The sequence below is a fragment of the Bombina bombina genome, chromosome 2 (genome assembly GCF_027579735.1).
Source record: "Bombina bombina isolate aBomBom1 chromosome 2, aBomBom1.pri, whole genome shotgun sequence".
Classification (NCBI taxonomy): domain Eukaryota; kingdom Metazoa; phylum Chordata; class Amphibia; order Anura; family Bombinatoridae; genus Bombina; species Bombina bombina.
In genome coordinates, this window is record NC_069500.1 from 15,456,680 (window position 1) to 15,465,869 (window position 9,190).

Here is a 9,190-nt window from a genome sequence, read left to right on the forward strand (position 1 = left end):
TTTGTATACTTACTAAACCTTACAGTGGATTAATATGCAGCTGTACTTGAAAATCTTTCAATTTACCAATGCCATTAAACAAATGGGAATACTGCTGTACTAACCGATCTGCTACAGATCCTGTGTCCTTTCTAGGTGAAATTGCATTCATAAGCTTTATAAGTCCCAAACTGGATGAAGTTTCAAAACTCAGAAGAGAAGAATTTTGACCCTTTACAACATAAAACATAGTTGCTGTTTTGTTGTGTTTAAATGCACATGTGGCTGTAAATTTACCAATGACATTAAGGGGTTTAGTTGATCCATATGCATATATATTTATTTTACTCTGTAATAACTGTGGTTGTGGTTTTAACATGTGAAATGTTTGTTCACCCACTAAATTGACAGCAGATCCTGAATCAATCAATGCAGTGATTTTAGTGTCATTAATGAGTACATCAACTTGTGGCTGAGTTAGGTTACACATGTTGTTTACTACAAATACATATTTGTCATCATTGTTTGAATATTGTCCTTTTTGATCAGGAGATCTGACTAGATTTACTTTCCACTGTTCTGATGTATGTGGCTCAGTATGTGATTGAGGTATTTGATACAGTTTTGTTCTACATTGCTTTGCAAAATTTCCCACATGCCCTGCATTGCTTATTCCTTGCAGGACAAGTCCCATTATGTGGATAGAAACCCCCACAGTTCCTGCATAACACACATGAGATCTGTTTCTTTTTTGTGGGCTGTACTGTTGAACTGTCTTTTTGAACTCTATTTGTAGTAAACTGATCTTCAGTAGATTTATTTTCTATGCTTGCAGCTTGCCTGTCAGCAATTTCTAATGTTCTGCCATAATCAAGCAAATCTTTTAAAGATAGTTCAGATTGTCTCAGTGCATATTTCCTAAGTTTTGAAGAAGTGCAGCTTTGTATTATCTGTGCTTTAATCTCATTTTCAACATTAGAAAATTCACAATTCTTTGCTAGTAAACGTAACCTGGTTTGAAATGCATCTAAAGGTTCATCACCCTGTTGTGTTGCCTGTCTGAATGTGTATATTTCATACTGAGTGTTCTTTTTAGGGAGAAAATATGTTGTCAGTTTATCTTTAACATCATTGTATGAGTCAGTGGTTGCAGACAAGGTATCATAAATGTCATACACTTTTTCTCCAGCTAAATGAAGCAGTAAAGCCTTTTTTCTGTTTGCATCAGTAACATCCAAAGCAATAAGATAATTTTCAAATCTCTGAATCCATTTTAGCCATCTTGGGCCTACTGAGCTTAGTTCTGCATCAGAATCAAACACAGGGAAGTTGTGTTCATTACATGCAGCCATTCTTGTGTGTGTATTGCAGCAGGTTACTCACTGTTTGCTGAGACAAAGCAATAGGGTTCAAACATAATCCTCGTCGCCAAAATGTAGTGTTTGTAAATCCAGGTGGTTTAGAAATATATCTGACACAGAGTCCATTTATACAGCAACTAACTACACACTTTATTTCCTGGTTCCTCACTTCAACAACACTGTCCCCGCCCCTGCTTCTTTGCAACAATTATATACATTTACAAGTCAGAGCACAAACTAGGAAGAAAGCATTATATATTATAATATCACAACAAACACCATACTAGGCTCAAACTGATTTCTAAACCGTTGAAAACCGCCTCTTGGCTCAGAGCATTATGAAAGTTTTTCACAGTTAGACAGTACTAGTTCATGTGTGTCATATAGATAACATTGTGCTCACTCCCGTGGAGTAATTTAGGAGTCTGCACTGATTAGCTAAACTGCGTGTCTGTCAAAAGCACTGAGCTAAGGGGGCAGTCTGCAGAGGTTTAGATACAAGGTAATCACAGAGATAAAACATATATTAATATAACTGTGCTGGTTGTGCAAAACTGGGGAATGGGTAATAAAGGGATTATCTATCTTTTTAAACAACAAAAATTCTGGTATTGACTGTCCCTTTAACATACATTACAAAGTACAGTTACATCATTTTTTAACACAGTCTAATAAAAATTATTCAAAAAAATATTGCACAAAAAAGTTGTAAGGGCTCAAAGATATAAAAGCAGAGGGCTTTAATATAGGTATATAGGACTGGAATCCAGTTACACCTGAGGAAGGGGAGGAACTCTGAAATGCATAGTATGGATTACTGACCTCACCAGGCAAGCAGTTTATTTTGTCTCTCCACTCACAGGCTTTTTTATCTTTATCGTTATTGATATAAGTTTTATTTAAGCTGAGTGTTTTGACATATTGTTTTTATATTGTACTCGATGTGTATGTTCACAGTGTGTGACATTGTTTTATTATTTTATAATAAATTGTGACATTTATGTTTTTGTTTGTATTCCAATAGCAATTCACCATTAACAGATAGCAGCTTATATATATATATATATTTAACTTTTTAGCAATTATTATTAGACGCTCTCAATTTGTAAATATTCTATATATACATAGAGATAGTAGACCCACACCTGGCTTAAGTGTAACAGTATACCAATAAAGCAGGCAAAACAGGATCCCAATGAAAAAAAGCCTTTATCCGCTTCAAGCAACAAATAAACAGGGCCTTAACCCATAACGTTTCGGTTTGCATAGGAACCTTTATCAAATGGAGGCCGTAATAGACGCCCTGTTTATTTGTTGCTTGAAGCGGATAAAGGCTTTTTTTATTGGGATCTTGTGTTACCTTCTTTATTGGTATACCTGTTACACGTTAGCCAGGTGTGCGCCTACTATCTTTGTGAATATTCATTCTAACATCAGTGCACCAGGCGGCTGCCATGGATGGTGAGTGCCACTTCCACAAGACTACATATATATGTGTGTATCTATGTGTGCATATGTATTTATGTAGTTATATGTGTATGTATGTATTTATGTAGTTATATGTGTACATATGTATTTATGTAGTTAAATGTGTACATATGTATTTATGTAGTTATATGTGTATGTATGTATTTATGTAGTTAAATGTGTATGTATGTATGTATTTATGTAGTTAAATGTGTATGTATGTATTTATGTAGTTAAATGTGTACATATGTATTTATGTAGTTAAATGTGTACGTATGTATTTATGTAGTTATATGTGTACATATGTATTCATGTAGTTATGTGTATGTATTTATTTATGTAGCTATATGTGTATGTATGTATTTATACATACACAATTAAATACTACTATGCAAAAATTAGACACTACATTGTCAGAAAGAAAAGTCAGCAAGTATCAGAGAGATGTCAAAGACTATAAACTATATTCATGGCAGACAAAAACGACTAAATAGACAACACAAAAAGAACGAGAAACAAGGAAACCCTAAAAATAAAAATAAGAGAAAGGGCACATTTCATCATACACCAAAAGCTAAACGAGTGACTTTCTCGAGTATAGACACAGATCACACAGGAAGCACCTCAGCAATAGAAGAGACTGAAGCACATACATCTAAATCTAGTGAAGAACTAGATAGCCCAGGCACTTCACAAGGGAGAACTAAACTTTCGACATTAGTAAAAACACCAATCACAAGTAGTACACCAAAAAAGGAACCACAACTACGTTATCCAAGCAGAATCAAAAAGTGACCCAAAAGAAATAGGATCGATAATTAACTTATCAAACATATTGCTCACTAGCTCACAAAACTCACTACTTAATAAAGGTTTGTCTTTCGCACCATCCACTAATTTTGATATTTTCTTCTACTATTTTAGATGTTAATTCTTTAATTAGAAAAATCACTTTGTGAAAACACTTTATGCCACTTCAAGACACAAGAGATGACTTAGTCAATTCTCACTTAGGAGAGAATAATTTGAATACAGTAGAGAATTCCATTGGCTTATTATTTCTAGATTTCTGTGATCTAAACACATTAATTTCACTTCAATCCATCACTCTGAGAGAAGATAGTACACAAGATATTATTCCTAAATTTAACACTTCCTCACATCCCAGATCATAATTCTACCCAGTTTACAGTAGAAGTGAACCAATCAATATGTTCCAAAATCTGATAGAATTTGAGCTTACTAGATTACATTCCTCCCTAGAAGAAACATCAGACATGCCACTCAAAACAAAAACAAACCTGACTACTAGAGCGCAACAAGCACTCAAGCTACTGAAAGAGAATAAAGAAATAGTAGTCAATACAGCAGATAAAGGAGAAGCTGTTGTAGTCCTCAATACAACTGATTACAGAAAAGAAGTGCTAAACCAACTCAATGATACAAACACATATTCCAAACTGACTTTTTAAACCTACAAATTAATATAAAAAGGAATTACATGACTTGTTAGACACAGCTAGAGAAGAGGGTCTTCTTACTAAAGAGGGTCTTCTAACTAGAACCCAACCATCCCCACCTTCCAAATAGTACCTAAAATTCATAAGACCCTCATCAACCCACCGGGTAGGCCCATAGTAGCTAGTAGAGGGTCACTATGTGAGAGGGTGGGAAATTGGTTGGATAATGTATTACAACCAATAATCAAGTCCTTACCAGGATACATATGAGACAGCACACATCTAATACATCAAGTACAAGGAATAAAATGGCAACAAAACTTTACATGGTTGACCATTGACATATCAGCCCTATACTCAAGTATACCACATGAGTAAGGCTTACAAACACTTAAATTTATGCTAAAACGTCATACGAACTTTCCTGAAAGATTCATTCAATTCCTAGAGGAACTAACATGGTTTTTACTAACCCATAACTACTTTGTCTTCGAGGGCAACTACTACCTCCAAAAATGTGGTATGGCCATGGAGGCAAAGTTTGCCCCCTCATATGCCAACATATATATGGCATACTTTGAAACCCTGTATTTGTTTGGAGGTGGATTGGTCCTTGAAGACAAAGTGGTTATATATGGAAGATTCATAGACGATCGTATTCTAATTTATAGAAGGAACACAGAATTGTCTATAGAAGAACTACTTACATTCTTCAATAGCAACAGACTCAAATTAAAGTTCACGTCAAAAAACAGTGATACAGTTATGGAATTCCTGGATTTGTTATTAGAACATGATTTGGAAGACAATATAATAACTAGTACCTATAGAAAGGCATTATCCAGAAATACTATTTTAGGAGCAGACTCTTGTCATGCTCCACATATGCGAAAAGGTATCCCGAAAGGTCAGTATCTAAAAATACGGAGAAATTGCACTACCCTACAATTATATAATAAACAGGCAAAAGAACTCACCCAAAGACTATTATAAAGAGGTTACAAAAAGAGCACTTTACTTAACATTAAACAACAAGTAGCAAAAATTGATAGGACCGAACTCCTCAATAGAAATAAGAAAAAAAGAACAACTACGAAAGGAACATTTAACATAGAGGAAGAAGCAAAATTACCAAGGGAAGATATATACTTTACCACAAAATTTAGTAACCAATTTTATACTATCACTAAGATAATAAAGAAATATCTACTGGTCTTAAATGCAGATATAACATTAAGAAGCAAATTAGAAAAAGGAATTAAATTTGTGGCAAAAAGAGCACCGACCATACGAGATATGGTTACTCAAAAATTCCATAAAAAAATAGAACTTAATACTAATTGGCTCACATCCATCAAAGGAAATTATAGATGTGGTAGAAGACCATGTAAAAGCCTCACAAACCAATAAAACATATTATATGCCACAAAGGATGGATTGTACATCAACACATATTCTATATCTCATTACATGTAAACACTATCTACAACAATACGTAGGTATAACAACATGCCCTTTAAAAGATCGTATTAGAGAACACTTAATTTCAATAGAGGAAGAGATACCCAGAACCCCAGTAGCCAAACATTTTCATTTACATGAACAAAGATTATCCAACTTCTCCTTTAAGGCAATAGAACACATAGACAAAGATCCATTAGGAGGAGACAGAATCAAGAAACTCCTTAGGAGAGAAGTATTCTGGATTTTCACGTTACAAACTCGAACACCTGAAGGAATTAACAAAAGATATGATGTGAATCTATTTATAGATTAGTTATCAGTAATCAATATTATACTAAAATCCAGCAATAGTTAATCTTTAAAAGACAATAAATAATCCATTGGTATTAACCTAATCATAAACACATAAAATAATGTACTATAGCCCTATAGTTGAGCATCCATCAGTTTAATATATGACAAGTGATATATACATGAGTGTAGCAGTGAGTGAATGGATAAGTATACATATGTGGATACATATTAGTGAATATGCGAATACGCATACACACATAGATAACAAGATAAAAAACATATAAACTAAATACAATCCCTTCATGAAGAAGAAGTACTATCAGCAATAGATTGCAAAAATAGCTCCTATGACGTCTTTCTGAACCAAACAAATGATAATAACAACAACAAAAACTTCAAACAATTGCATTAAATCACAAATACTGGTCAGAATATTCCCACATAAGATTTGCATCTCCCACATATACCTTCACTGTTATTATATTTTATTTCATTTCATTATAATTTTAAACTATTATACAATTTTTCATTTATTAGTGATATTCAATTTTTCATAAGAAAACTATTCTTTATAGAAATTTGATTTTATCTCATGATCTGTCAGACCAATAAGGTAAATATAATCAAGATCAAGTAAAATGAAATATTATTAATCTAGACCCGAACGTTTAACATCTGGAAGTATATATTAGCTTGCCCCCTCACATAATATGGAAAAGAGGTGTTTAGCAAGAATCCTAACAAAACTAGGGTCCACAAACTCTTCATCTTCTCCTCTTCGCCCTCCTATTTGAACAAAGCAGATTGTATTTGAAAGATATAAGAATGCATTATTTGTAATAGGCTTTTCGAACCTACAGCAAATAGCATAAGCAAAGACTAGTCAAATAGCCAAAGGAGTATAGCAGCAATTTAACACACTCACTAACATAAATAGTTAGCAAGGCTAGACTATCCAATAGTAAGGCACACCAGATGAGTACTAATAGTAGAACACACATAAAAATTATAAAATCTAAGAAGAGGGGAAAAGAAGAAATAAATGTAATATGTTTCTATAGATAAATAATGTTTCTATATAAATGTTCTTAAACAATAATTGATCTTATTGTCATTTTTATTTTAAATAATAATTTTTCTCCTACTTTTCTCCCCAACAATTTTATTTAATTGTACTTACCTTTTCACCTTTATGATTATATATTTGACAAATATGTTAGCAATCAATTAAGTTAGAATTGGATATACATACATATACATTTCTAGTGAATGTTAAAAGTTTGTATCTGTTCTTTAGCCTCCTCAACTGCTGTGGATCCTAGTAGCAAGAAGAAACCAAAGATCTCTGTACTTAACTAGATCAATTGCTTTTAACACAGTTCAAACCTACTTAGTCCTGAAAGAAAAGTAAAAAGGCAACTTGTCAAGTTATTGTGGGCCTCTAAGAGTTAATCATTAACATAAGTACACACCCCTCTCCCACCATTGGCTCCACTGATCTACAAAAAGACCCACAGCAGTAGTGGAAAATATCTCTGATGAAGAGCATGTGCACATGCATGAAATGCGTCAGATAAGAGTTTACATTTGCTGACCAAAGTCAGTATCTTAATAAATTAGTGGATATACCATGAGACTCTTCTTTTCTTTTTCTGTTCTTTTTCCTCATTACATATGTATTTATGTAGTTATATGTCTCTGTATGTATTTATGTAGTTATATTTGTATGCATGTATTTATGTAGTTATATGTCTACGTATGTATTTATGTAGTTATATGTGTACGTATGCATTTATGTAGTTATATGGGTATGTATTTATGTAGTTATATGGGTATATATGTATTTATGTAGTTATATGTGTACATATGTATTTATGTAGTTATATGGGTATATATGTATGTATGTATGTATTTATGTAGTTATATGTGTATGTATGTATTTATGTAGTTATATGGGTATATATGTATTTATGTAGTTATATGGGTATATATGTATTTATGTAGTTATATGTGTATGTTTGTATTTATGTAGTTATTTGTGTATGTATGTATTTATGTAGTTATATGTGTATGTATTTATGTAGTTATATGGGTATGTATTTATGTAGTTATATGTGTATGTATGTATTTATGTAGTTATATGTATATGTATGTATTTATGTAGTTATAAGTGTACATCTGTATTTATGTAGTTATTTGTGTACGTATGTATTTATGTAGATATATGTGTACATATGAATTTATGTAGTTATATGTGTATGTATGTATTTATGTAGTTATATGTGTACATATGTATTTATGTAGTTATTTGTGTATGTATTTATGTAGTTATATGTGTACATATGTATTTATGTAGTTATATGTGTATGTATGTATTTATGTAGTTATATGTGTACATATGTATTTATGTAGTTATTTGTGTATGTATGTATTTATGTAGTTATATGTGTACATATGTACTTATGTAGTTATATGTGTACATATGTATTTATGTAGTTATTTGTGTATGTATGTATTTATGTAGTTATTTGTGTATGTATGTATTTATGTAGTTATATGTGTATGTATGTATTTATGTAGTTATATGTGTACGTATGTATTTATGTAGTTATTTGAGTATGTATGTATTTATGTAGTTATATGTGTACATATGTATTTATGTACGGCTAGATTTAGAGATTTGCGGCCCCCCCCGCACCTTTTAAACAATGCTGGTATTTACAGTTCTCTGAAGGGATGCGTTAGGCTCCAAAAAGAGAGCGTAGAGCATAATTTTCCGCCACTTCAACTCTCAATACCAGCGTTGCTTACGGACGCGGCCAGCTTCAAAAACGTGCTCGTGCATGATTCCACCATAGGAAACAATGGGGCAGTTTGAGCTGGAAAAAAACCTAACACCTGCAAAAAAGCAGCGTTCAGCTCCTAACGCAGCCCCATTGTTTCCTATGGGGAAACACTTCCTAAGTCTGCACCTAACACCCTAACATGTACCCCGAGTCTAAACACCCCTAACCTTACACTTCTTAACCCCTAATCTGCGGCCCCCGCTATCGCTGACCCCTGCATTTTATTATTAACCCCTAATCTGCCGCTCCGTACACAGCCGCAACCTACATTATAGCTATGTACCCCTAATCTGCTGCCCCTAACATCGCCGACCCCTAT